The 27,571-nt window shown below is 51.7% G+C and overlaps 1 pseudogene; it reads left to right on the top strand.

The window, feature by feature from the left end:
* Positions 1 to 2,289: 2,289 nt before the first annotated feature.
* On the top strand, positions 2,290 to 3,100 carry LOC142422278 (small ribosomal subunit protein uS5 pseudogene; annotated as a pseudogene).
* Positions 3,101 to 27,571: the final 24,471 nt, after the last annotated feature.

Genomic DNA, 27,571 nt, shown 5'->3' with positions numbered 1-27,571 from the left:
GGACAGCAACTCCTATTTCTGACCCCTTTTAAGATAATGAATGATCAGTTTCTAATAAAGGTGAAAGGATACTTGGGGAGAATTCCAAGTTCATGTAATTTGCACCGTTTATATCTGTGGGTCAAAGTATAACTCAACCTCAATAGTCCGTGCAATACAAACTGCTTTAAATGGAAAGCCAGCGCGCACTTCCTCTAGCTCGGGCTAGCTAACGGGACCTTAAAATGGTCTCGTTTTTTCTGGGTGAGCAGAGTAAAGGGCAGTGCGTGTCATACGTTCTCTAGTTCAGGACCTAGAGTTGATAGGGGGGCAAGTTGGTGCCTTTTTTTTTTTAATACGGCAGGTCAAATAAACCCAGAAATAGTAGTAACTTGGAGACACCAAAATGTGTGTTGGCCCGTGTAGATCATTGATCTCAAGTCCAGAGCCAACTGGGGAGATGAGTGTGGACAAAACTCCAAAGTTTATTCAGATTGACTCACTTTTTCATATGCGTTCTTCTTCTGTCCCAGGCCACCACGCTGAATCTAGTCATCCTGTCTCCTTAGGTCCTTTGGGTTAAGCCAGTGGGCCAGATGGTCTTTGAACTTGATGGCTATTACGACAGTGTTGAGGGGCCAGGTGTTGTGTGCAATGTCCCTGTGTTCGGGTTGTCCGTCTGTATTTCTCAGTGTTAGACTATCGTCACGGGTTCTTGGGAGGTAGATGACAGAAATGAAGGGCTGTTCTCGTCAGATGATGCCAAAGGTACATACAGTCGATGCCAATATGAACCTTGATCAAAATGGGTTATCAAGGATGATGGTGATCGTGACCCCATAGGATTATCACAGGTGACGTTAACCTTGATCCGACAGCCTTATGCCTGAGGATGAACTTACTCCCAACGATTAGGATTATCAAGCTTGATGGTAACCATGAGCATGTATGAAGGAGATTCTAAAAGTTTGTCGGGAAAATGGAATGAAAAGATAGTGGAACTTCTCAAAACCCCCCCTGGAGTGCTCAGGGATCATGTTATTCTTGACCCTATAGGGCTGTTAACAGTGATCACGTAGAATGCTCAACAATGACAATAACCTAACCATGATGACAGAGGGTCATCATTCATGGCGGCAACTGCACCCTTGCAGCTTATCGCTGAAGCTGTGAGATATTAGTCATGATCCTATAAGGCTCGTGAGAATTTGATGATAGACTGCATGTAAGATGCTTAGAAGACTTCCATATCAAATCTAAGATGATTATACAAATAGATTCACTGAATGAAAGCTAATTGGGGGTTTTCATTGTGTTAGGTCACTGGGAAGATGAAAACGGATCAGATGTAGTTCTTGTCTTCCCGGAACCCAGAGTCTGGGGTGAAGATGGCCGCCTTCCACAGAGCCCAGTAGCCCATGTTAACGCAGCTTTGTTCAGCTACTTTGAGCAATGATTTCCTTGTTGACGTTACGGTTATAGCTGCTGGCAACTGGGATGGGGAGGGAACCTAGAATATAAACCTTACAGAAGTTTCTGGAACAGGGATTAACAGTCGAGGAGACAAAGGGACAGAGTCCGACAGGGCAAGGGGCTCAGCGTGAAGTGGAGACGTGGAACCACAACAAGAGAGCCCATTCTTTCCGTGATGGCTCTCAGGAGAGCAGTGCGGGTAAAAGGCAAACCCACTTTGGCGCGTTTTCATTGTTCTTGTAACCAGCAAACAATCCCTCCAAACTGCTGTCTGCACGGTCTCCTTGTTTCACCAAGTGCTGTGAAACCTAAGCTGCGTGTAACGTCATGGGGCACACGGAGGCATACAGGACAGAGACCCAGCCCCAGGGAGCTCAAGCAAGGCTCCGAGGGCCACACTAAGTAACATAAGTCAGTCACCAGTGTAACTTGCTCCCACTAAAGCTTTGGAGGCACTGTTTCTGTCCTTCTAGTGGCCTTTTCTTACCAGGATGGTGACACTGTCAACATCCTCTCGGAATGTAAATAACACTGTGGTGGAATCTCTTGCCTCCTAGAGGTCAGCCATGCTGAACTTGGGAGAAAGATCTCCTTCAGCTTTTTCAGGGACTAGGTCATTTTCAAATGATGAGCTTTCCCCCCAAGAACACAGTATGTTTCATGTGACACCTTGAAATTCAGATCCATCGTTTCTTCATCACTTCGCAGTTGAAAAATCTCAAGCAGCAGCAGTTCAGGAACTTTGTTCCAAGTCAGAAAACCTTATGGTTTTCAAAGAGGCATCTGATAAGCCTTGTCCCAGAAGGTCCCAGTCTTCTTCTCTGAAAAAAACACCAAATGGCTGATGACGCTGGTACAGCGGGAGGGCCTGGAGGCCCTGGGGACCCGGGAGCCGGAGCTCATGGTGGGGAGCTCATGGGGGCAAAACCGAAGACAAGGAGTGGCTCCCTGTCACCAAGCTGGGTCATCTGGTCAAGGACATGAAGATCAAGTCCCTGGAGGGGATCGATCTGTTCTCCCTGCCCATCAAGGAGTCTGAGATCATTGACTACCCCTTGGGGATGGCTCTCAAGGACGAGGTCCTAAAGATCCTGCCTGTGCAGAAGCAGACCTGAGCCGGCCAGCGGACCAGGTTCAAGGCCTTTGTTGCCATTGGGGACTACAATGGCCACGTTGGCCTGGGTGTCAAGTGCTCCAAGGAAGTTGCCACCGCCATCCGAGGGGCCATCATCCTGGACCAAGCTGTCCATTGTCCCCGTGCGGCGAGGCTACTGGGGCAACAAGATCGGCAAGCCCCACATGGTCCTCCCCTGCAAGGTGACCGGCCACTGTGGGTCTGTGCTGGTGTGACTCATCCCTGCCCCCAGGGGCACTGGCAGTGTCTCAGCCCCTGTGCCCAAGAAGCTGCTGATGATGGCAGAGATCGATGACTGCTATACGTCGGCTAGGGGCTACACAGCCACCCTGGGCAACTTCGCCAAAGCCACCTTTGATGCCAGCTCCAAGACCTACAGCTGTCTGACCCCTGGCCTCTGGAAAGAGACCATGTTTACCAAGTCTCCCTATCAGGAATTCACTGCCCATCTTGTAAAGACCCATACCAGTCTCCGTGCAGAGGACCCAGGCTCCAGTTGTGGCTACCATATAGTCAATTTTATACACAATGTAATAAAGTGAATTGAGTCTGAAAAAAAAAAGATGCACCTTTGTCTTGATGGGGGTCTTAAAGGCTCATGAGCAGCCAGCTAAGGTGCAGCCATCTCTTGATCTCTCCATCCAGAGGCGAGACGGGTGATGGAGATTGAAAGGCATGGGGAGGCGGAAACTGACGGCCAGCAGAACTGGGTGAGGCCAGCTTCATCTCATTAGAAGGACAGAGTGCGATTTCCTACTGGACAGAGGGGAGAAAATGCCAAACAAATCTTCAACTCATGAAAGACCAGGCTTCCTGGTCGTACAGCGTCTGGGGGAGCCCACCAGACTATGACCCTTAAGTACCCTCCAGGCCCGGCCTGAGCTCACCTTAGTGCCTCCTGCCGCGGCCGCAAAAGGCAAGAGTGGAAGGGGAGCAGGTACAACAGTGAGGTACCAGCCGCTGAAGATCAAAGGGGCAGCATTTACCCAAGAAAAAATGTTTAGAAGGCTCGAGAAAGAGAGAAGCAATGGAAGCGGGAGGCGCAGGAGGGAGTGGGGTGTGTGATTGGTGCATCGAGGGGGGGTTAGAGTGATTAAGGTGAAAACAAAACCTATGTGAATGATTGAATGTGAGATTGATCCCCACTCGGTACCTCTTCACCCCATTCACAGTTGAAACAAGCAATCACTTATGACATTCCCACAGTAAGGCCAAGATGCTTCTCCAACAGCCCCGGAACCTTGGACGGTGTCTTCTCAAGCTCCCATGGGTGTTCACTTGGAAACTCAAATCAATCTTCTCCTCTGGCTCTTCCCAGTTAAAACCAAACCAAAGACCAGTTGTTGCCCAGGAGGTTCTGCCTTGTGGCACCCACATGGGTGCTGAGGGGAACTGCGCTTCACAGAGTGGCCGCAGCTGTGAGCTGTAGAAAGTCCGCTGCCAGGCCTTTCTCCGGAGGTTTCTCTGGGAGGGCTCAAAGACCTCCAATCTTAGGTCGGGAGTTTTGCACTTACCTGCTGTGCCACACGGGGACTTAGAGAGATGTCCTCTGGGGGAGGGGAAGGTGGCAAAATCTTTCTGGTTGCGAACCACGGATGGAAGCAAACCTGCAATGCCTCGTGCTGAAGAGTTTGTTGAACATTTCCGATTAAAAGGGCCGTGTGGACTTGATGGGAACGTGGAAAATGGAACAGGACGGACAGGGCAAAACCAACCCCTGCTCTTGGAGGAGCCCCGGGCTTAGGGAGGTTCGACATCTCCAAGGCAGATGGTGGAGCTGATCTGAGCCATTCACATCGCAGCAGATTAATTGGTTCCATCCATCCGGGTCTCTAGTCACCATCCCCCGCTGGTCTGCTTGGAGTCATTTAATTTCTTACGGAGCACTTCCCGTCTTGCTCAGATTTGCACCGCGTCTCCGTCGGTCGCTGTCTCTCGCTCTCTTCCTCATGAAGGAGTTTCAAGTAGGGAGAAGTCTGTTCATCGGCCTCATCTCACCTCTTTCTTTGGAGCGCCTCAGTCCTCTAGAGTTGGCGCATTTGCTTTGTGCCAAAGTTTGGTAGCTGGATGCTTATGCCAACCGGGTGTGTGGTCATTGATCAGCATACATTCCTCCCCTTCCATCGACAGGTGTGAAAATCTCCAACATGACCCCACAAGGGTGAAGCTTCAGACCTTGCGACCCAGGGGCCTGGACCTTTTCGATCCACCCTTCAGCACCTTCATCCCTTAATTGGCTTGTGGCCTTGGGAATTTTCTTCTTTTTATTTTTTTTATAACTTCTTGGCCATCTCCTCTGTTGAATCTGGAAAGCTTTGAGCCTTCACTACACCCCAGAATTGGTTTCAGCTTATTTCAGAATGATTATTTCTCAAAGCTTATTTAGACAACCCCTGGCCCCTCTCTCGGTTTATGTAAGTATTTTCTCATGAGAAACATGTCTTGTTGCACTGTCTGCCGCTACTGCTAACCATGAAATCGTACTCATAACTTGATTGTGAGACAGGACAAAAGCACTCAGCCCACATAACCTAATTAGAGGTCGAAAGCGACACTTCCCTCGACTGACCTTTCTTCCCACCACGCTCTTCTGTTTCCCAGAAAGAGCAGTAGAGTCCTCTGCTCCTGGCAGAAGGTCGCCCACGACAAAGAGCCCAGTCTAAGCCTCCTAGAGCCAATAGTGAGCACCTTCACTATTGTGTTCTGTGTTTTCATGACCCGGCTTTGCTCGGACTCTTGTTTCCCCCCTGGGATACGTTTCCAAGGGTGTCCTCTGCCTCCACCCCAGTCCACGGACGCACACTTTGGAGGATGGACGCAGGCATGGTGAGAGACACACAACAGGGTGGGGTGAACATGAACGAAGGCAGCAACATCAATTCCTTGCTCGAGCTGGAAGGTTTCTTCACGGATTTGATGAAATGGGTTGAGAGACACTACCCCAAGGAGGCTGTGTGAATTTAAAAACAGACTTTTCAAGAAAGTCTAAGATCAATAAATATGTAAGGCAAGGGGGTGGGGAGTGCAAACAGCAGACAACTTTCCCCCCGTCCCTGATAACTACATGGAGCAATCTACTTTTCATGTATGTGAACACGGGAACCCAGAAGGCCGACTGCCCATGAGCCCCTTCTGACCCCCACGGACCCAGAAGGACAGAGCAGACCTACTTCGCAGGGTTTCCAAGGCCGCCGTCTTAACGGAACGCACTTTCCACATCTTTCTCCCGGGGAGCCATTGGCAGCTTCCACCTACCCACCTTTCACTTGACGGCCAAGCGCTGAACCGACAGAACCACTTCATTTGAAAGACTTACCCAAACGACTTGATGACCCATTTCTGCCACGCCACACGCGGACTTCCATGAAAGATTTCCTTTCCGTAGCCGGTGGTGTGGAAAGTTGCCTGTTGAATTTAAACTCAAGGAGACTGGGTTCTGTTCAGAGGCCTAGTGAGTTGAAGAACCATGGTCCAGGTGATGCCCAGGGAAGAAGGCACTGTAGCGGCACCTCAGCCACCAGATCAACACCGATCCCTCTCCGGTTTCCAACGCCACAGAGGAGAATGGAAACACGCTCTTGCGTGGACAGAGAACTCATGCTTCCCAGGAGATCTGCGCCGGTCCATCTGCCGAAGCAGCACGACCCAGTCATCAGCATTCCCCCCATCGAAAGAGTTGATGCTGTAACATGTGAGTCTCTGGACCACAAACACATCTGAGGGAGGCTGCTGGTCCTTTGCAGAGAGCAGCCCCAGGACTGAAAGGACAAATGCAGGCCGCACTGGGCCTGGGTCCTCCCATCTCATTACCAGGTAACCTTCTTTCCCTCTCCTCCCTGGAGAGGATTTTTAGGAGACTTAGGGATATGTCTATGACTCGAAACTTTTATGACCTGTAAAACCTGGTCCCTCTCACCCACCTGAATCTCCCTAAGTTTGCCTTTGGGAGAGCCACAGCTAACCCTGAAGTTGTCGCTCAAGCAGCCTTTGATTGATTGCATTCCAAGCCCCCCCCCCCCCACCCCACCCCCGTGACCGCTGTCATGTGGCCAAATGACACTGGCTGTGGGACCAGGATCCCACTTCAGGGCCCCTGCCAGGGTCACAGACTTGGCCTCACCTCTCTTTTCAAGAGTCGGCAGGAACAAACTTTGGAGCAAGGTCAATGCAGACTAGTTATGCTTTGTAGAAGGGCAGGGGAGAAAGCCATGAATTGCTTTAATTACATTTTCCAAGAGTCACAGGCTCTCCCTTTATGCTCTTCTGGAGTGCTCTCAAAAGTCAACTCCCTTGACCTCGGTTATCATCAGGAACCTGGGCTGCATCTGTGAGTGTCTTCAATACGCTGAGCACCCGTGACCGCTACGCATGCTCTGCGCCTGCCTGGCTGGCTCTTCCACTAAATCGTAAAGTCGTTGAAAACAGGGTCCAGATCTCCTTTCTGTGTTGTGCCCTGATGTTGCCTACTGGCTTTCTTTACATGTTTTCTGAGGTCCAGTCAGCATAACGGGGCACAGCCATCTGCATGCAAGTGGTCCGGTCAGTGTCTACATTGATCATGATTTGGAACTTGGCCTTCCTCCTGTGTTGGGGCAGACGGCAGTGTCTTCTCATGATTTTGACCTGTCAGTCGTCTCTTCTTGTCCGGGAACTCCTCGGTGGTGCCTGTCTAGCCCTCCACTCAATTCTCAATAGATGCTGTGCAGACCATCCAATGACTGAAGGGCTACTGGGTGTGGGGGAGTGACTACTGACTCTGATGGGCCCACTCCCCTTATTGTGGCCTCAGGGCTTGACCACAAGTGAATTTCCCTTTTTAGCGCCCCTTTCTGCAGCTTTCTTTTTCCAAGCTCTATGCTTGGAGTCACCCCAGGGCTCCGCCTCCAAACATCTTCTTGACCCCCATTTATTTTCAAGGTAAGGTTATCCTGAAATCTTTGCATACCGCCCATCTGCTGACAACTTCCAAGTGTAAATGTCCAAACCCACCCTCTCCCTTTCAGAAATGTGGTTAAATCAATGGGTCTTCCTGACCTTCCAATTGCTCATCTGTGAATCAGGACCAATATTATCTTGGGCTGTGAATGAAATTGTGTCCACCCCAAAACATGTGTTGATTCCTAACCTCTCTACGTGTGGATGTGATCCCATTTGAGAATCGGCTTTCTTTTGTTATTTTCATGTCATCCTCCTTGCAGGACATGTCTTAAGCTCATGGCTTCTGAGATGTAGCGTGAAGAGCGGACATGTGACACCAATGTGCCCATGAAGACAGTAGCTCATACAGAGGGCAGAGCTATGAAAACTTCTGAGTCACAGGAAACACCTTGAGGGATGAGTCTCAGGGGCTGGGAGCTAGAAACCATAGCATCGGGGACATCCTGGGCAAGTGGCATAGTATAATTCACAAAGACGATGATCAACACACAACTTTGCTGAATATAGACTGGAGTCTTAAAAGCTTGTGGGCAGCTATCTGAGGCACAACTGTTGGTCTCTCTCAGTTGGGATCAAAGAGCATAAACCATCAAAGACACATGGAACTAATTAGTCCAAAGGGCTAATGGACCACAAAACCCCCGTTTCCATGACACTGGGTTCAGAAACACTGCATGGTGCTTGGCTATTACTGCTGAGCATTCTAAAAAAGGACACTTGTACCAGGAGGTCCTGGTAAGAGTAATAAAATTCAAATTATTTTTAAAAGGCTTCTTGCTCTGGTGGAGACAAGTGGAATCCTTCAGACTATGGCCCCTTCAGACTCTTCACACCTGGAGCTGAACTCAAGGAGGCCCCTAAAGTGAACACACACCTGGATGGCACGGGTCCCTTAGGACAATCCACCATGAAGATTGAAGAGCAGCATTGGCTCATGGAGGAAGCGGGCAGGAAGGGTTTGGAAAGAAGAGGAACAGATTGGGGAGACGCAGGGAAGAAGTAGGAAAGGTGCTGATAGATTGTGGGGATTGCTATCGATGTCGTGAATCAACAAGTGCGTGAGCCGGTGAGCGGAAAACCAGTTTGCTCTGTACGTGTTCACTGGAATCAGAGAGGGATAAGGAGGGGGAGAAGATGGTAAAGAGAAGGGGGGATGTGGAGAGAGGAGATAAGCAAGCAGACCCCGAGAGGAGAAAGACACTATGTGAAGATGAAGATTAGGAAACGCTCAAAGAAGCCCTGGGGGGCACAGTAGTGTTATCCACACAAGGTCGGTGCTATAGACCTGTCACCCACTCCCTGGGAGGGAGTCGTGGTGGTCCACGCGGGTAAAAAGACAGCCTTTGGAGCCCTGTAGGGAGACCTGGGAGCACAATGTTTCCGGGAGAACTGTCCCCGGAGAGGTCCCTTGGTAGGCAAAGTGGGCTACTTGGGCTCAGTGGTTTGAACCCACCAGCTGCTTCGAGGGGGAAAGGGGAGGCTGTCAGCTCCCGTAAAGATGTGCCATTTTGGAAACCCCAAGGGCTGCTCTGTCACATGGGTTGCTTTGAGTCCGGACGGATTGGTGGCAAACAGCAAACACCAACAACCGCTGCTGAAGCTGAAGCAGATGAGAAAGGGCCTCAAGCCACTGCTGGTTTAAGCCGTGCAGCCTGCTCAACAGGAGACTCAACTTTCAGAGTTTTAAATCCACCCTTATTGTGGCTTCGGTGTTAATGCTGGCCGAGGAGACCAGAGACTTCGCTGGCCACACGACCCTCCAGGGACAGCATGTCCGTGACCAGAGATGATAGTTTCTATTTTATTAAGGGCCATCGGCCCCAAGTCCCCCAAGATCCTTCGGCGATCGGATGCTCCCTCATCAAGGGCATTTGGGGGTAAAAGGAAAGTGAGAATTCAGAGATGATGGGTCCAGGCACATGGACCACCACTCAAAGGACCCAGGGGGGCTGTTGGCAGTGTCCTGGTGGACCTGCTTTTCCAACAGAGGTTCATTTGTCACTGCCTCTGGTCTTCAGCCCTTTCAGAGCAAACTTGCGCAAGGACGCCAAGATAACTCATGCTGCAAATGATGGTGCGGAGAGAGGGAGGCGTGCTGAAAAGAGTGGGTCGTGCCCCCAAAGCCTGGAGTCAGCCCGGTGAGCAGATGGGAGAGGGCTGAGGGTGACGTATGAGGAGGGGTGCCTGGAGAACTGCCAGCTGGGCAGAGGTCTTCTCAGCTGGGTCGTGGCTTGCCCTCTTCCCTGGCCTCTCCTGCTACAGACTACTTTCTGGAACCCAGAAGTCTCTTCTTCTTGGTCTCTGACCTCCATGGGAAGCCGTGGTGCTCAGCTGTCCCCGTCGGCTCCTGGGACTTGTAGCTGCCCTGGATCTTGGCACTATGCAGACCTGACTCTGGACCTAGGCGTCATGTTTCCAGCTTTGTGACCCAAGGGCAGCTCATGTTTTGGCGTCGGATGGAATTGCGTCCCCCAGAAATATGTGTTATACATCCTAGCCCCTCTCTCCCTATCCATGATTTGTGACTGGACCTTCTTTGTTGGGGTCGCCGGGCAGCCTGAGGGTAGGGTGTGTTTTAAGCCAGTCTTGTTCTCTCTTAAAAAAAGAGTTGTAGTTTGGGTTGAACGTTTACAGATTTGTTTCCCACTCGGGGATTGAAAAGAGGTTAAAATATGCAAGCAAGGGGGGGAAGAGTGGGGGAGAGGCCATGCCACATGGAGATCACCCAGGAGCAGCTCAGAAAAGACAAGGACCTTCCCCCAGGGCTGACGGAGAATAAGCCTTCCTCTAGGGCAGAGGTCTCAACCTGCCTCATGCCCCGGCTCCTTCATACGGTTCCTCATGTGGTGGGGACCCCCAACCACAACATTATTTTGGTTGCTACTTCATCGCTGTCATTTTGCTACTGTGACAAATCGGGCGACCCCTGTGAAAGGGTCGTTTGACCCCCAAAGGGGTTGTGACCCACAGGTAGAGAACCGCTGCCTTAGAGCCAGTGCCCTGACTTCAGACTTCGTCTTACACATTTTGGGCGAGTTTGTCAGGAGAACCCGTCCCTGGAGAAGTGCGCCATGCTCGGGCAGGGAGGGGGGCAGGAAGGGGAGGAAGACCCTTGAGGAGTGGGGACGCCGTGGCTGTAACAGTGAGCTCAGGGCAGAAAGGAAAGTGAGGAGGGCATGGGGCTGGGCGGTATTTCCTTCTGCAGGTGCTATGGGTTGGCACTGACTTGATGGAACCTAACAATAGCCTCCTAAACCGAGAGCGAAAAAAATGCCTGTTCTTGAAGGTCCCCCCCCACCCTTGCAGTGGTGTTCCCATGACGTCTGCAGCAGTAGAAAACTCAGAACTTGGTCTCCCTCCAGAACCTGGTCTTGCTCCTGTCCTGAGGATTCCATGAGAGGAGGGGCGGGAACATCGAGGAGCCCAAGTTCCCACGTCTGCAGCCAGATGGAAACCCACTGTCACGTGGAGGTCACCTGCAGCTCCGCGCCCTCTGTGCATGCACCCGAGAGAGAGAGAGAGAGAGAGAGAGAGAGAGAGAGAGAGAGAGAGAGAGAGAGAGAGAGAGAGAGAGAGAACCGCTCTGCGGGGGCGTCGGGGACTCGGTGTCGGAGACAGCCGTCTTCGGGGAAGCGGCAGCTGCCACTGCAGAGGTTCTCCATTGAGGACCTCAACACCGTGACCCATGTCTATCCTGGCGCACACATGGGACCAGGTGGCTGGAGTTCTCAGGGGGTGGTGCCTGACCTCGGGGTCTGTTGTGGAGGGCGAAGAGGCTTGCTGGTCATCTGTGGCAGCAAGGGTCCCTAGGTCGTGGGAATGAGGAGCACCGGCAGCCCTTTAGAATGGCCCCATCCTCTCCTGGATGGACAGGGGCGTCAGGGTGGGGCTGGGAAGGATGGCTTTCACCTTCACCCAGGACGGAGAACCTGAGGGCCAAGGGTGAGCCCAGCCTCTGCTCCCTGTTGGCTGCCCAGAGCTGTTCCTCCCCACCTCCCTGGGGAACTGTCACGGCTGTCAGGTCACTTTGGTGGCTCTTGTGTCCGAGCTGAAGGCAGGAAGGAGGGGAAGTGCCTGTGTGAGCAGGCTGTGGGCAGCTCGGTGGTGCGATGGCTATGTGACCAGTTTGAAGGCAGCCAGCAGCTCTGTGCAAGAAAGGCACGGCCATCTATCTGCCTGGGGGGCAACGATAGTCCTGTGGGGGCAGCTCTCCCCGGCCACACATGCCCGTGGACTTTGGTCACCTTGATAAGGAGGCCTGGTGGTGCAGTGTTTACAGCATTTGACTGCTCACTAGCTGAAAGGTTGGCACTTCAAACCCTCCAGCGCTCATGCCTTCATGGATAATTGCCTTGGGAGCCCGTGGGGCCAGCTCCACCCTGTCCTAAACGTCCCCGTGAGCCAAGATCAATTCACTGGCAGTGGTGAGCGCTTCATGGACCTGCGGTGCGTCCCGGTTAGATGAGCCGGTGATGTCGTTGTGGGGTGCCATTAAGCTGGTCCTCACCAGTAAACACAGCACGAGGACATGCTGTCCAGTCCTGCGCCGGCCTCGCCATCCTGCCTGCGCCCGAGCCCACCACTGCAGCCACAGTGTCGCTCCGTCCCGGGGGGGCTGCCCTTCTAATTCACCAAGCATGATGTCCTTCTCTGCGGACATGGTTGCTCCTGGCAACGTGTCCAAATTATGTGAGATGAAGTCTTGCCATGCTTGCCTCTAAGGAGCGCACTGACTGTGTTTTCTTCCAAGACAGATTGGTCTGTCCTTCTGATAGCCCGTGGTCCTTTCCCTATCCGTCTCCGGCGCTACAATTGGAATGCACCGATTCTTCTTCAGTCCAACTGGCCGTGCATCGGGAGTAATTGAAAAACACCGTGGCTCGAGTGCAGCACCCCTAAGTACTCACAGCAACGTGCTTGCTTTCCAAAACTCTGCGGAGGCCTTGTGCAGCCGATGTACCCACTGTCATGCGCCCCTCCATGTCTTGGCTGCGGCGTCCATGAGCCTGTGGGTCCCCAAGATGTCACCATCATGGTTGGGATAGCCGAACAGCAGCAGCAGCAGCTCCAACAATGTGCGCCACAGGTGTGCTGCCCCCTGAAGCCCCTCCCACCAATGTTGCGAGCGGGAAGTGGTGTGTGCTGCGAGGGCTACCAGCCTTGGGTCCCAGGGGAAACAGGCTTACGGCCTTAACAGCGCCCACAGCCAATGTGCTGATCCTAGCTGATTGCTTCAGGACAGCATTATGCATTGGATGGGTTTGCCCAAATCTGCCTTGCAGCCCTAACCCGTACATTGTAAATACAGCCCTGGTTTGAGCCCACTGAACTCTGGGAGAAAGACGGGCTGTCTGCTTCTGGGGAACTTTACAGCCTTAGAGGCACTGGAGGGTCAGAATCCACTTGACCTGTGCTCCCCAAATATTTAGGATGAAGCTCGAGTCCCTGGTATCGATGATGGTGACCGTGTTTGGAAATCAGGTCTTTGAGGTTGGCATCTGTTCTCATAAGGTCATGCCGAGTCCGATAGGTCTTTCTTAATCCCTCCTGATGAAGAGCAAGAACCACAACCTGTGGTGTGGATGACAATTCACTGTGAGGAGGCCCCACGTCCCAAATCCTCACACCTGGACCAACAGGTCACCTGACGATCCACGGAGAAACGGTTGACCTGGTGAAGGACTTTGGCTTCCTTGCACCCACCGCCAGGGCTCGCGGGAGCAGCCGAAGACCTAGTGTGCGCCGTCCCTCTGTGCACAAGACCTCGGTAAAGCACTGACGAGCAAGGACTGGGGTGTGCCCGACTCAAGCCACGGCGCTCTCCCTCGCATCCTGTGCGTGTGAAAGTTGGGCTTTGAAAGCGGACGGCTGGAGAGGAGCGGCTGCATTGGAGTGGCGGTGCTGGGGAAGAATACGGAAAGCCACAGGGACAAACTCATCCGTCTCAGCAGGAAGGCCAGGGCGCTGACATACGTTGGACGGGTTGTCAGGAGAGACCAGTTCGTGGAGAAGGACGTCATGTTTGGTTGTAAAGTGAAGGGGCGGCCAAAAAGAGGAAGGCCCACAAGGAGATGGATGGACACAATAGCTGCATCAATGTGAGAGCGGGCAGGGCTTCATTCTGCTGTGCAGACGGTCGCCGTGGGTCGGAGCCCGCGCAATGGCATCTAACAACAACCACCCCTCCTGCAAGATGTTTTTATAAAAGGTGAAAACAAACGACAGGCAGGGAGGGGAAGGGTACCACCTGGGATGCTGCAGCAAAAAGCAAGCACGGCCTGGAGCCACCAGAAGCAGGAAGGGAGACCCGGAACAGACTCCTGGGAGGCTCAGGCGGGATCTACAGGGCTGACACCCTGACCTCCCTCCCAGCTTCCACCTGGGCCACGAGACCACTCACTGCTGTAGTTTAACGTCACCAGTCTTTTGTTAGGAGGCCTGAGAATGGACACGCGACCTTTGTCCTGAAGAGAGAGCACCAGCCGAGAGCGGAGAGGCTGTGAACGTGCAGCAATACCTGGTTCGATGCTCAACGGTCTCCTGATGGGGTTCTCGGCTGCCGTCGTCGTATTTAATCCCATAGTTACTTTCTGTTTTCAGCACATGGGACCGATTTCCATCTGCATCCCCAGCTTTTTCTTTTTTTCCCTAAAGCAAAAATTTCCAAAGGGAAAGAATAGTTATCAACTTTGAGAAAAATATTAAGTGACTAATGAGACAGGGAGAGCCCTCTATGCAAAAAATCACAGTGATCACCATTGAGTGGCGGTGGTCTTGAGGCCCCCCGCTGTGCGGGGGATGGTCTTTCCCCTTCTGATTGCCCACCGCCTGATTGCCCACCGGACACCATTCAGTGTCTGATTGGGGCTTGTCTTGCATTGTGCTCAATAGCAGCAATTCTCTGCCTTTCCTCTCATCTCCTCGGCAAATCACGGGCTCTTAAAGTGCAAAGCATGTCACCCCCGTATGCCTGTGGTGCCAAGCGCAAGGCTCCATGTCCCGGGGGAGGGATGGGACCATCTCCCGCAGGCTTGACACGTGACCCAACATTAGGCCTTGTCTGGAATTAGTCCTTGATTCCTGGTCTGGAGGAAGAAGGTAGACTATTTTTCTTACAAGCACCAGGGGTGCCTACTCCTTTGGGTTCGATTTAGGCGTCGGTGGCTCCAGCAGGGGTCAGGGGGATGACCCACCAGGAGGGTCTTGGTGTGGCTGAGAAGGTGGGAGAGAATTTTATAGAAAGGTTGATATGTGGTCGACTCTGGTAAAAAACTTCATGGTATCTTAGTTGCTTCTACAAAAGAGCCACGGGAAGTGGTGCAGATGACAACCTTTATGCACTCGTTACCTCAATTAGAAAATACTCGTACTGAAAGTGGAAGACACAAACTCAATCTGGTGTAGGCATAAAGACTTGATCGGACGCTGGTCTGCTTCAGGAGAGGCTCAGTCCAGGGCCTCAAACGATATCCCCATAGACCCGGTTCTTCCCATCTTGCCCTTCTGTCTTCAGTGGTGCCCCCTTCACCCGGAGGCCTCGCCAGAGAAAGATGGCGAGAACCCCGAGCAACTGCAGACGGGGGTGCCAACTGTTTCTGATTGGTGAGGACCCCATTTCTGAACCGATCACACTGTCCAGAAGATGGGGTATGCTGGTTGGGCTTTGGAGTCAAACAGATGTAGGATTAAGCTCTGAATCCCCCTTTACCTAGCCGTGTGACCGGGAGGCCCAATATAGCCTAAGAGGCCAGAGACATGGTCCTCAAAGATGAGCCTTTGTCTTAGACCTAAAAGAAGAGCATGGAGGTAACCATTGTCTCTGACTTGTTGTCAGTTGGTGCCCAGTGGACCCCTCCTCCTGGTGCCCCACCTACGAGAGGACCTCCCACTGCCTGCCAGTCCTGGGCTGCCGTCACCATCACTGCGTACCTAGAGTCCATGATTGTGGCTGCCTTGCAATTTCTGTTCCATGCAATCTCAGGGGCTCGGCTTCCACTGTAGTTTGGGAAATACTTGATGTGATCCATCGGGCTTTCACTGGCTAGGTTTGGGATTGCCAACCCTCTCTTCCTAGTCAGTCTCAGTTTGGAGGCTTTGCTGAAAACCTTTTACCCTCGGTGAACCTGCTGGCGTACGAAGTACTGATTCTGTTGTGTTATGGGTCGAACTGTGTCCCTAACACAATATATGTCCTCTTGGACAGGCCACAATTACCCTCCCTTGTGTGATCTGACACCGTTATCCTCTGTGTTGCAAGAACAAATACCGAGTCACTCTACCAGATACACGGTCACTCTACCAGGAAGGACTGGATGGCACTCACCAGGCCAAGAGGTAGCATATGATAAAGAACCAATGGCGTTCAAGGAAGGAATCCAGGCTGCACTGAAGCATTAGCTAAAAACAAGGCTCCAGGAATTAATGGGTGTGGTAGTTACATAATCTGGTGTCAATGGGACTTGAGAGGATTCAGAGTGAAAGGGTGGAGTCTAGCCTGTCAATTGGGTCATAGCCAATGAGGCCTCTGTGTGGGCATGGCCTTCTCCTGAGAATTCTGGGAAATCCTGTATTTCCTCCTTGGAGGCAGGACACCCCCCTCCTCTCTCTCTGCTCCCTCTCTGGGAGACATTGCCGCTGACAAGACACATGGAACTACACTAGTGCCCAGAGCTGGAGAAGCCACATGGACCTATCCTGATGCAACCAGACCTCTGAAGCCGGAGAAGCCACATAGAGACCCTGGCAACCCTGAGATGCTTAAAACCCCACTGGATCCCACAACTTTCTACCCACTGGCCTGTGATCATCCTGCATTCGGCGTTATTGCATGTGTTTCGTGAGTTTGAAGAGGACTTTATGGATTGATATTGGACATATGGGCTAATATTGGACTTACGGACTTGGATAGGACTGGGTTGGGATGCTTTCTTAATGTACAATTGCCCTTTATATAAAACTCTGTCTTATGCACATAAGAGTTTCTGCGGATTTGTTTTTCCAGACTAACACAATGGGTTATCAGTCAACATGTTTCCACAGGCCAATAAAGCACTAGAAGCCTTCATTTGCTTCATCTAAGGAAGCTGGAAGACAACTTCCTGGCCAGCCTACCATAAGAGATCCAAATGCGTACCCATGCCAAAGAACGGTGACCACACAGCATGCACATATTTTAGAGCCGTGCCACTGACACTGTACGAAAGTCTCGCTGAAGGTCAAAGAAAAGATTGACATTGTCCAGAACTTTCATTTACTTCAATCCACAACCAATGATCATGGCGGGAGCAATTAAGAAATCAAGTGCCTGTCATAATGAAGAAAACATTCTAAAGTGGGTGGTGGCTGTGGTTATACAACTGTTCTTGCTTTGAGCTATTGAATTAGATGATTTGTGAATTATATGCCAATAAAACTGTTTTTGTTTTTAAAGAAGCGATCAAATGCTATATTGCGTTGGGCAAATCTGCTGCAAATTATCTCTTTAAAGTGTTTAAAAAAAAAAAAAGCCAAGATGTTCCTTTGAAGGCTAAAGTATGCCTGACCCAAGCCATGGTGTTTTCAATCATCTCATGTGCAGCTCAAAGCTGGATAAGGAATAAGGGAGACAAAGGAGTGATTTATGACTTTAAATTACTGGTTGGAAAACAATGTTAAATACATTTTGTACTGCCAGAAGAACTCACAACACTGTCTTGGAAGAAGTACAGCCATTCCCCTTAGGAGTGAGGATGGAGAGACTTCATCTCCCTTATATCAGACGCGTCATCAGGAGGGACACGCACCTAGAGAAAAGCAGTGTGCTTGGTGCGTAGCCGGGCAGCTTTCCTGAGGAAAGACTCTTAATGAGATGGGCCGACTCGCAGGCTGCAACAATGGCATTCAACATGACACCGAGCGGCGTGTTGTTCTCTTGGACATAGATAGGGCCACTACTATGAGCTGGAACCAACTTGACAGCAACAATAGCCGACGATGTTCAACATCTTTTAATGTGCTTATTTATCGTTTGTGCTTATTCTCTGAAATAATGTCTATACAAGTCCCTGCCTTCAAAAAAAAAAGTGTTTGGCTTTTAGTGTTGGGTTCTAGGAGTTCTAAGTGAAGTCTGGAGCATGCCCTCCGCAGATAAGGGTCCCCAATATTTTGTCCCATTCTCTAAATTGTCTACTTGTCGATCAAGATCTCTTTGATGTACACATTTCACTTTTTAAACTTAGGTTTACATTCTGATGGATCCAATGTATATGCTTTTAATTTTGTCGTTTGTGCTGCTTTGGGTCTCCTATCTCAGGACTCCATTGTCTTGAAGTCTCCCCTCCTTTATTTTGTCCTCAGTTGTATGGTTTTAGTCCCACAGAGCCATTGTTGCAGCCAGTGTCTATCGATCTTGTCCAGGGTCTTCCTCTTTTTTGCTGCCCTTCTACTTTACCACGCGTGATGTCCTTCTCCAGGGATTGGTCTTTCCTGACACCATGTCAAAGTACTCGAGACAAAGTCTCGCCATCCTTACCTTTCAGGAACACTCTGGCCGTGGCAACCGATGCACCACAGAATGCAGCATGGCGCAGTCCCGTGCCACAGAACGCAGCACGGCGTGGTCCCGTGGCAGCCCCACTGTTGTTCCTGTGATTGAGCCCATTGTTGCAGCCACGGGGTCAACCTAACTCTTGGAGGGATTTTTGCTTGTTCGCTGCCCCTTTACTTTACTAGACATGCTGTCCTTCTCCAGGGACTGGTCTCTCCTAACAACATGTCCAACGTACTTAAGACGAAGTCTCCCCGTCCTTGCCTCCAAGGAGCACTCTGGTTGGACTTCTTTTGTGACAGACTTGTTTGTTCGTTTAGCAGTTCACGGTACTCTCAATAGACTTCCCCAGCACCACAGTTCAAATGCACTGCTGCTGCTTCTCTGGTCTTCCTTGCTCGGTGTTCAACTTTCATTTGCATACGAGGCAACTGAAAATACCAGGGTTGGACCAGGTGCACCCGGAGTCCCCAAAGTAGCATACGGCTATGAAGAGGGTGCAGGACGGAGAAGTAGTTCATTCTGCTGTGCATGAGGTAACTGTGGGTCAGAATTGACTAGACGGCACCTTACAACAACAATGGCACACAGGCCATTGATTCATTTTCACTTCATGCTGTCAAGTCGGGAGGAGAGAGCCGTCTAACATCATTTCTGCTTGTGGAGATGCAGAATGTTCCATACAAATTCCCCAGCTTTCCACCTTGAATTCTGTTGTTTCATCCTGGAAGCTTAGCTCTGGTGCTCAAGTTCATTTTCAGCTCGGTCAGGATTTACAAACACAAGGCTGAGGATCGAGGTGGCGACTTGGACGTGTGTGAGGATCCCAACTTCTGCCTGTGGTCATTTTCAAATGACCCCGACTCTTTCTCTTCCGTGCACGTAACTCTGGCCACATAACCTTGAGGGCCTTTCCAAGTCACAGGGACTTGACCAGAACTTACTTTGGCCAATGAGATGTTCATAGATTGTGGGACCAACCCGAACCAAACCAAACCCACTGCCATCAAATCGATTCTGACTCATAGAGACGCTGTGGGACAGACTGGGATTGTTCCCTTGATTTTCTGAGGCTGAAAGTCTTTACGGGAGCAGAAAGCCATGTCTTTCTCCCGCAGAGCCCCCAGTAGATTGGAACTGGTCCCCGTAGTTAGCAGGCCAACGTGTTTGGAAACAGGGTGTAGCTGAACATTGGGCGTCTCTCTGAAACGCCTCCCTAGCCATGGATGTGCATGCCTGGGCTGCTCTGCTGAAAACTGAGACCCAAGAAGCACAGCTAAGTCCGTCTTGTTGCTCAGCCAAGGTCAACCAGGCTCCTCCGGTCCCTGGATGCACGTGTGGGCCCAGCCAAGATGACAGAGCTGCTTCACCAGCAAATGTCCTGGTGAGCATTCTGAGGGCATGGGAGGCATATGGGAGACATTAGTGTGGCAGTAAAGAGCTGATGCCCCACGCTCAATGTATATCCATCCGGGTGGGTAAAAAGGTCACACACAGCTGAAATGCCTTCACCATTCCTGCCTTGGACGCCTAGCACTCTGTGCTCACTTAGTCTGCGCCAGGCTCCGTGTTCAGGTCTGTATCTATGCTTTCTCCCGGAATCCTCACGGTGATACGACTAGGAGGTAGTGCGTACTGTGACCCCATTTCAGAGATGAAGAAATGGAGACAGGAGAGGTGACTTGGTTGGCGAAGGTCCCCTTGGTTGGTGATCTGTCAAGCTCTGAGGTCAGTCTGTGTGTCCATCGTAGTTTACAGCGAGTCTACACGGTTTAGGTGGTGCGAGAGACTATCATGCCTTTCATACAAATGCCTCCTATGGACTGTTCCAACAAGGGTTACGTTTGAGCCAGGTTTGGAGGTGGCTTGGGACAGGATGTTACCAGGTGAGGGGAAGGGAATGGGAGAGTGCTTGTGTGACTCTTTCTCTTCCACCACCAGGTCGCGGCACTTGCATTTAACAGCTGTGGACTCGAATCTCCCAGATGGAGTAGGTGGTTGTGTTTGTCAGACACAGGGACACACCCTTGTCAGGGCTTAGGAATCATGCCATTTCTGCAAAAGTCCTCTGGTGAAAGTCAAGGCTACTTCAAGGGAAGTAAGACAGGCAGGTGTGTTTGTTTACAGCATGTTGATTAAATTTGCTCCAAAGTGTCTCTCCCATTAGCCCAGTGGCTTCCTGAAATTTCCACTTTTGCCAAGGCCTTAAAGGGGTCAATCAAGATGCACACGGGCGGTTTGAGAGAAGCTGAGAGTATATGGCATGGCGTTGGTCTGGGTTCCAGGGGGAGATGGGCACGGGATGAATGGAGGCAGTCCTGAAGGGTAATGCATACCAAATGGTAGAGCAGGCTCCATAAACAAATCCGCCTCCAACTTTTCTGACACCCATGCTGATGACAAAAGGCATTTCTGTGTTCCTCACACCAGCAAGCCTCTATCTAGGGATGGATAGACGACCATCCGACAGCCCTCGTCCGTCCTAGTGGGAGGGAGGTGGCATTTCACTGTGATTTTCATTAGCAGTTTCCTGATAACTGACAGTGACTCCTATTGAATGTCCCATGGGGCTGCCAAGAAGAATGGACAAATCTGTCTTGGAGGAAGGACAGCCAGAATGCTCCTTCAGAGGGAGGATGCTGGGACTTCATCTCTGGCTCGGTGGACACGGCCTCGAGCTGAGTCGGTCCCTGGAGAAGGACAGCATGCTGGGTAAAGCAGCCGGTCAGCAAAAGAGAAGAAGACCCTGCGGGAGATGGATGCTCACAGCGGCTGTGCCGATGGGCTCAGACAGAGGACGATTGTGGAGCTGGCGCAGAGCTGGGCAGTGTGTTCTGTTGTGCAGAACCGACTCGACAGAACCTCACAACCCCAGCACAGCGGTTGTCTGGCAGACAACAACGGAGGAACAGTCTCACAAGGACGGGAGGAGCCAGTCGGGGTGCAGGATAGCACCGACGAAACACACAACATTCCTCTAGCTCTTTAATGCCTCCTCCTCCCCAGCTCTGCCTTACAGATCCGGCTAGACCAGAGCATGTGCACTGGGACAGATAGGAGTTCTCGACACTCAGAATCCCCTTGACACCAATAAACCCCTCAGGACCAATAATGGCAGAAGCGATACTATGGGGGTAGGTGGAAGGTGGGAGATGAGAGGGGGAACCGATTACAATGATTGACGTATAACCCCACCCCAGCCCCACTGAGGGGGACAAACAATGGAAATGTGGGTGAAGGGAGACAGCGGATAGTGTAAGATAGGGAAAGAATAATAATATACAGTTATGGGATCTTACATCTAGACTTGGCTTCCTCCATGTTGGTTTCCCGGGATAGACTTTCCCCTTATGGTTCCAACACAGCTGTCAGCCTCTTCAGGCTCCCATCTGTCAATCATAGAAACAGAAGTGCTTCAACCCAAAGTAGTTAACTGAAGCTCATTAGGTCCGAAGGGCCTGGCATGGCTAAATGGCTTACTCCTGAACCCATCCCTGGGTCCAAGGCTGAATCCGTTTCCCACGTCTGCTACAGCTAAGGATCACACACGTGTGGCTATTGTTGTGACATGCCATCAAGCTGGTTCTGACTCACAGCCACTCGATGGACAACAGAAAGAAACGCTGTCCAGTCCTGGCCCGTCCTCACATCTGTCCTGGTCTGCGCTCACTGCTGCAGCCACCGGGGTCAGTCCGTCTCGCTGAGTGCTTCCTCTTTGTTCGCTGACCCTTTCTTTACTGAACACGATTATTTTCCTGCAGGGACTGGTCCTTTCCAATAATGTTCAAAGCCAGAGTGCTCCCTAGAGGCGAGGATGGCAAGACTTTGCCTTACGTACTTTGGTCAGGAAAGACTAGTCCCTGGAGAGGGACATCATGTCTGGGCAAGTGAAGGGGCAGCGGACAAGAGGAAGGCTCTCAAGGAGATGGGTTGCATCAATGGGCTCGGGCAGAGGGAGAAACAAGGTGGCGCAGGACCATGCAGTGTGTCCTTCTCCTGTCTATAAGGTTGCTGTGGGCTGGACCCAACTCAATGCACCGCACCACGACCAACATGGTATTTTCAGTCGTCTCCACCAACACCATCATTTCCACGTGTCGATTCCTCTCTGGTCTTCTGCATGCTTCACTCAGTCGCCTGAGACACAGGAAGGGATGGAAAAGATCACAACTTGGGCCAAACCTAGAAGCTGCCAAGAGGACACAGCTCTCTACAGTTCCGGAGGGCAGATGGCCAAAAGGGTTGGTAGGGCTGCATTCTTTCTGGAAATCCCAGGGGAGAGAATCCGTTCCCCTGCTTCCCCCAGCGTCTTAGAAGCTGCTTTCCTTGGCGTATGGCCCCACCACCCTCTGACCTCAGCTGACTCTGACCTTCCTGCCTCCTGACCGCAAGGACTCTTGTGATGAGATGGGGCTCACTTGGAGAGTCTCTGGGTAGAGCGAGTGGTGAAGCTGCTTGGCTGCCCGTAGAAAGTTGGAAGTCGTCCACCCAGAGAAGCGTCGGAAGAGAGGCCTGCTGGTGTTGTCATCGAGAGCCCTGTGGAGGACAGGTTTTGTGACACGGGGTGGGGGTTCTCATGCATCAGGATCCACTTTTCAGCACGTGGTGACCCAAGACAACATCCCATCCGAAGGCCCTTACCTGCACCACTGCAGCGGTCCTCTTTTCACCGTGTGTCTCAGCTCTCTGGTTGCTGTCAGAACAGAAACACCAAGAGGGGCCAGCTTTAACAAACAGTAAGTTATTTTTCCACAGTTCTGGAGCTCAGTTGTGCAAATTCAGGGCTTTGAAGGGAGGTCCTTGGCTCCTTCCAGCTTCTCTTCCTGGACTCCTTTCCTTTGTGCTTGTTTGCCTGCTTGTGCCATCTGCTGTCTCTTTGATCTCAGAGAGGGCTGCAAGCAGGCACACCCTACATGCTCCTTGGCTCATTAACCTGACAAAGAACCCCCATTCCCAAACAGGATGAGAACCACAGGGATAAAACTCACACACTCCAAATTCCCTGCCATGACTTGATTCTGACTCCCAGAGACCCAATAGGATAGAGTTGAACTACTCCGGTGCTTTACTGAGACTGCAACTTTCAATGGGAGCAGACAGCCTCCTCTTTCACCCACGGAGCGACTGGTGGTTTCGAACTGCTAACCTTGGGATTAGCAGCCCAACACAGGACCCACTATTGCCACCAGGACTCTAACCACAGGTGCAGGGGGTTAGGATGTACCACACACATTTGGGGAGGACACAATTCAATCCAGGACACCATGCATCATGACATATTCACAGGTGCCAGCCATTAGGACATGAACCTTGGAAGGGAGTCACCAAGACAATATGAGACTCAAGCCAGGCCCTAGAACCCCATCCAGACCCCCTGGACTGGGTGTGAGGAGGCCCTGGAGGAGGGAGACACAAAGTTGTCAACAGCAGCAAACACCCACAACAGCCTGAAACTTGGGACCCTCTTCAAACATTTTTGTTAGACTGGCTGCCAGGTTTCTTTGGGGGGTCAGTCTGATTTTGTTTGCTCCCTTGATGAGGCATGAATAATTGGCTGGGCTAGAGTTAAGAATGTACTTCCCTGGCACTTGAATGTCAACTTTATGTTGCTTTTAAAGCCAGGACATGGGGGTAACCCCCCACCCCCACCCACCCACCCACACACACACACACATGCGGTGAGGAGGGAGAGCCACCTCCAGCCCTTGGATTACAAAGAAACGTGCTCCCTTCTCTGCCTTCTGAGTCCGTTCTGAGGTTGGGATTGGGGTGGGTGGGAAGCAGAAACCATGGGATCACAGACAGCTACTTCGTGTGTTATGTTAGGCCTGTTCCAATCCCCTGCATGGAAGGAAAAACAATCTTCAAAAGGACCAGGAAGCGCACAAAGAGGCAACTTGAGGGGATGCTAATCTGAGATCAATCACAAGCTCCTCCACAGCCGGGCTCTGAGTCCACGTGCAAGGGTAAAGGGGCCTGGCTCAGAGACACAGCCACACATCTGCTGGCTCGGGGTGGGGGAAAGCCATTGATGAAAAATAAACAGGATGACCTAGCCATGCCCTTGGCCTGCGCCCCACTTGCCTGCAGAGAAAGCATCTCCAAGAGGCATGTGTGGTGGCAGGGGAAGCAAGCCCAAGGGATCCTGGCAGCTCCAGCGGAGGACAGGGCCATCCAGGAGCATCCTCCTGAATAGGAGACTATCTTCCCCCACATGACCTTTCACCAGCGACCAGGCAGTGGGGTGACAGTGCCCTGCCTATGATGCACAGAAGAGAAATGAGGACCATTTGAGACCCAGGAAATCGGCTCATGCCCCCTTTTGTCTTTTTACCCTATTAGCTTGTCTGTTCTTCCAGCTACCCGCTCTCTCCCAGCTCTAAACTCCAAACCCACTGCCATCGAATCCACGCAGACTCAGAGCAACCCTATAGGACAGGGTAGAACTGCCCCTGAGTTTCCAAGACTGAACTCCTTCCAGTCTCTGAACTCACTGCCATTGAGTTGATGCTGACTCAGTGACCCTATGGGGCAGGGTAAAACTGCCCCTGAGAGTTCTGAAGAGTTTAACTCTTTACCGGTGTAGAAAGCCCTGTCTTTCTCTTGCGAAGTGGCTGGTGGCGTTGAACCCTGAACCTTGTAGATCACAGCTGTGGTAGTTACATAATCTGGTACCAACTTGAGATGGCTAAGAGGGAAGGGGTGGAGTTTAGTCTGTCAATCAGATCCCTGCTTGATGACTTCATTTGGAGATCAATAGCTCGCTGGAGGAGGGACACAGACCCTCTCTGCTTGGCATTCCTGATGACAAGACGCCTGGAGCGATGCTAGAGCCCTGGAGCTAGAGGAACCACGTGGAGACCCACGTGGAGACCCTTGCCAGAGCTGAGAGGCTTACATTGCCACTGGATCCACAAGGCTTGCCACCTGCATTTGGTGTCTTTGCATGTGTTCTGTGAGTCTAAAGAGGACTTTATAGATTGATATCAGACACATGGGCTAAGATCTGACTTATGGACTTGATCTGGAAAGTAAGATATTCCTAGTCTTCATTCAAAAAAATATACATTTAAAACGTACATTTTTTTCAAAACACACACAGACACACACACAAGCAAAAGCTCCCCCATGTTGTTTAACTGACTGGGAACAAATGTCCTTAAAACCCGTGTCCTGGGCTGGTGGAGGAGGGAGGGGTCGTGGAGAAACGTAAGTGTTCACTTCAGTTCTGAGAACATGCATGCTTGTCTGGGTGCTACGGCTCGGGAGTGCATGATGCAGACGACCTCCTCCCTGCCAGGTGCCGTTCCTGACTCATGGCAGTTCTATAGGACTGACTAGGACTCGGCCCTGTGGGTTTCCCAGACTGTCGATCTTCATATTTCCCCCGGAGTGGCCAGTGCCTTCGAATGGCTGATCTTGCAGACAGCAGTCCAATCCATGGCCCACTATGCCCCAGGGCTTCTTAGCCAAACGCCAGTGGCGTGCAAGAACCATAGGCCGGTGCTCAAGGGTCCTGGGGGTTGGTAATGGGGACTGGGCACAAAAGAGACAACCAGTCCTCTGTTGGGCAGCTGGGAGGCTGGGAACTGAAGGCTCCTTCACTCCCATGTGGATGCTTGAAGGGGACTGTGGGCTGGGAGGTCTCCGTTTCTTCCCGCACTCCCCTGCACTGAGCACGACGTCCTAAATATCCTTGCTTTTTTATGAAGCAGATTCTTAAGCTCAGAAGAACAAAGGCAGGGTTCGGGCTGGTTCCTGGCCTCAGCTTTAATTGGGAGGTGTGTCAAAGAAAGTGCAGACAGGTTTTAAGTCTACCCAATGGCCACGAGCAATGAGAAGGGGTGAGTCTAGGGCCAGGGGCCTCTTTGTCTTTCTCTGCGCTGTGTGTGCCACAGGGAGGGCTCCCAGGGAGCACGGATCGACTCAAGTTGAGAGGCAGAGGGTGGCTGGAAGCTTGGAGAGTCACCTGCCTCGGCCTTGACTCCCTCCCCATCTACTCAGCGAGCCCTGGTGAAAGAGGAGCTGTGAGAGCTGATGGGCATCTCCACACATCAGTGGTCCAGGGCCTAATCCCCAGGATGCATTGGCTCATTCATTCATTCATTCCACAAGTCTTTCTAAAGTACCCCCGAGGTGCCAGGACTTGCATACTGGAGCGCAAATGGGTAAGGCATCAGCCTGTTCAGCTGTGGGCAACAAGTCCAGAGGTTGGTGGTTAGAAGTCCGCCAGAGGCACTGGGAAAGGAAGACTTGGTGTTTGACTTCCACAAGGTCGCAGCCCTGGTTCTGTTATGACGCACACGTAGTCCGTTGCTGCGACTAGGGATTGACTGGCCTGGCACCTATGGTGGCGGGTTATTTTAAGGGCTGTCATGATGTTCTCCCCACCCCCAAACCTGCGTCAACTTGCCAAGGCCATGTGTCTGAACATTGTGAGGTTGGCCTCCACTTTGTGATATGTAGCGTAAATCCAAAGGAGCCCTGGTGACAGAGTGGTTGGCTGATGCATTACATTGCTCACCACAAAGTCAGTGGTTTGAGCCCACCAGTTGCTCCTCAGGAGAAAGATGGGGCTGTTACTTCCTATGAAGGATGAAATCTCCCAAACCCACAGTGCCAGTTCTACCCCATCCCACAAAGTCACTGTGAGAAGGATTCCACTGGTGGCCACTGAGTTGGTTTTATGCACGTTTAACAGCCTTCGAAGAGAGCTCAAAGAGCCCACGGGGCACAGTAGCTATGCCTTGGGCTGCCCCTACAAGGTCAGCAGTTCGAAACCACCAGCCACCCCTGTAGGAGAAACCTGAAGCTTTCTGCTCCCACCAAGAGTTACCGTCTCCAAAACCCACAGCGGCAGTTCTACCTTGCCTTAAAGATTGCGGTGAGTCAGCATCAATTTAGAAGAACGAGCCCAAGTCCCACTCAAGTCACTCTCCTTACTCAGCTACTCACACCACGCCTTTACCCAAGTCACAGCCTTGCCCGACACGACATACCCGTCATCCTGTCAGAGAAAAAGGGAGAGCCCAGAAGTGGGACCTGACTGCCACCTAGGAAGAAGAGCCTGGAGGGGGATGCATCCTTTGCACCTGGACTGAGAACCTCCTAAACCTTGGGAATGAGTGAGGCCCAGCACCATGGAGCTCCCCAAGGGAGTAGGAAGCAGAAGGTGAGGAGACCAGGTTCTCCCGCCTGCATTGGTGGAGGGAGAGACGCGTACCTTCCAGCCAGGCTCTGAGCTCCGCCGTGTGGCCTTCTAAACTGTGAGATGTGATTCTGTCACTAAGGCCATCCACTGGATGACTGAGGCAGGTGCCAAGAACCAGTGCTCAGTACAGAGGGTGCCAGTGCTCAGGTGGCCAACCTGTTGAATAGATGAACTTTGCCCTCCAGGGAGAGGATGACCCCACTAAGGCCACCCCACCTGGGTAGGACCACTAAACCTCCCTCTGCAACTCAACACCTCGGGAGAGGTGGGGAGAGGCAGTGCTGCCCTGAGTCACTAGTGGAAAGTCCAC

Source organism: Tenrec ecaudatus, chromosome 12 (genome assembly GCF_050624435.1).
Source record: "Tenrec ecaudatus isolate mTenEca1 chromosome 12, mTenEca1.hap1, whole genome shotgun sequence".
NCBI lineage: Eukaryota > Metazoa > Chordata > Mammalia > Afrosoricida > Tenrecidae > Tenrec > Tenrec ecaudatus.
This window is presented reverse-complemented; position numbering and strand designations above follow the sequence as displayed.